The following is a 2,611-nucleotide window of genomic DNA, read 5'->3' as shown; positions in this document are numbered from 1 at the left end:
TAAGAAACTAGCCAGCCCGCTCGCGTCCGACGAGTTCATCCTAAACCTGTGGAGGAACCGCCTCCCAGACCGTATCAGGGAAGTCCTGGCCGCAGTTGACGATACGAGCATAGGAAAGCTGACCAAGACCGCGGATAGAATCGACGAGGCGTACGTTCGCCACGGCCACCGCGCGCATAGGGTGGGCGCAGTCGCCGAGCCACTGGCATCATACGAAGATAAAACCGACGCACTGGCCGCCGCCGTCACCAGCAGGGTGCTAGACGGAATGAAGGCTATGAGAATCGACGGGCATCGTCGACCACGAAGACGCTCGAATTCTCTCGCCCGACCCCGCCGCCGTTCGCGTTCGCGAGATAACCCGCGCCAGGACGGAATGTGCTTCTATCATGCGAGGTTTGGCGATCGCGCCAGGAAATGTAACGCCCCTTGTAAGTGGAAGTCGGGAAACGACACCAGCCGTCCGTAAAAGCGGCGAACGACAACGGCTTGGGATCTCGCCGCATCTTTGTTTTGGACCAGAGAACGAAGACTTCATTCTTAGTTGACACCGGTGCTGATATCAGCGTTTATCCCCGAAGCAGGCTATCCACGGACGTAAAGAAAACAGCGTATGAACTATTCGCTGCCAATGGGACGCGCATCGCAACGTACGGCACTTTAGCGATGGAGCTAAACCTGTCCCTACGCAGAGCATTCAGATGGAACTTTACGGTAGCCGACGTGCAAACCCCCATCATCGGCATGGACTTCCTAAGCCATTACGGGTTGCTCGTGGACGCGCGAAACAAAAGCCTCACCGACACGGCAACTCGAATGTCATCGAGGGGATACACCGACACGACAGACGAAGTGTCGGTTAAGACCATTATCGGCGAATCACCATATCACCAACTCCTGGCAGAATTCCCGGACCTCACCCGCCCACCGATTTTTGGAAAAGAGAAGACTCGACACGGCGTGGTACACCACATCGAAACCACGCCTGGCCCGCCGGTCTACAACAAACCCCGCCGTCTCGCACCTGATCGACTTAAACAGGTAAAGGAGGAATTCGAGCTCATGATCGAGCAGGGTGTGATGCGACCATCGAAAAGCCCGTGGGCATCACCTCTGCACGTAGTGCCGAAAAAGGACGGAAACCTGCGACCATGCGGCGACTACCGCGCGTTGAACGCTCGCACCGTACCCGACAGGTACTCACCGCCGCATATCGAAGACTTCGCGCATCATCTGTTTGGTAAGCGAATCTTCTCAAAGATCGATCTCGTCCGCGCGTACCATCAAATTCCGATTGCGCCCGAAGACATCGAAAAAACCGCGATAACAACACCTTTCGGACTTTTCGAAGCAACAAACATGATGTTTGGACTTCGGAACGCCGCGCAAACATGTCAGCGATTCGTCGACGAAATCACACGTGGGCTCGATTTCGTCTACGCGTACATCGATGATTTCCTAATAGCATCGGACGACGAAAGTCAACATCGCGAACATTTGAAAATTCTGTTCGACCGCCTCAACAATTACGGTGTCGTGATAAACCCCACGAAATGCGAATTCGGCGTGCACGAAATTACTTTCCTCGGATACTCGGTAAACTCCGACGGAATTAAACCGCCGCCCGAACGCGTCGAAGCGATTATAAAATTGTCGAAACCCGCAAACGCTAAGCAGCTACGTAGGTACCTCGGTATGATAAACTTCTACCGACGTTTCATACCGGGGGCCGCAAAAACACTCAAACCGCTCAATGATTTGTTAAAAGGCGCGAAAAAGGGCAACGCGCCCATAGAGTGGTCGGAACTGGCGGATAACAGCTTTCGCGAATCGCAACGCGCTCTCGCGGATGCCACGATGCTGGCGCATCCGATACCAGGTGCGCCTATCAGCCTCTCGGTAGATGCGTCCGACTACGCCGTGGGAGCGGTATTACAACAACATGCGAATAGCGAATGGCAACCGCTAGGGTTCGCAACGAAATCTCTGACCCCCGCGCAGCAAAAATATAGCGCGTACGATTGCGAACTACTCGCAATATACACCGCAATCAAACACTTCCGACACGCTTTAGAAGGCAGAAACTTCGCAATATATACCGACCACAAACCTCTTACCTACGCGTTCAGACAAAAATTAGAAAAGTGTTCGCCGCGACAATTTCGATACCTCGACTACATCGGTCAATTCAGCACAGATATACGTTACATAAAGGGGCTAGATAATAACGTAGCCGACGCTCTGTCGCGCATCGAAGCAATAGGGAAGGCCGTGGACCATCAAACTCTCGCCGCCGCGCAAGAAAACGACAACGAACTAAGCGATATCGTCAACTCCGGTACAACCGCGTTACGGTTAAAGAAGATACGCTTTCCCGGTTACGACGCAGAAATATACTGCGACGTATCAGCCGACATTGTAAGACCGTACGTACCGAAATCCTTGCGGCGCGACCTATTCAATTCGCTCCACGGACTTTCCCACCCAGGGATACGTGCCACGCAAAAGTTGGTGACGTCGCGTTTCATTTGGCCGTCCGTAAACAAAGATTGCCGGACTTGGGCACGACAATGTATCCCGTGTCAACGATGCAAAGTCACCAGGTACGTAT

Source organism: Bombus affinis, unplaced genomic scaffold (genome assembly GCF_024516045.1).
Source record: "Bombus affinis isolate iyBomAffi1 unplaced genomic scaffold, iyBomAffi1.2 ctg00000137.1, whole genome shotgun sequence".
Lineage (NCBI taxonomy): Eukaryota > Metazoa > Arthropoda > Insecta > Hymenoptera > Apidae > Bombus > Bombus affinis.
The sequence above is the reverse complement of the archived record's forward strand: the minus strand, read 5'-3'. Positions refer to the sequence as shown.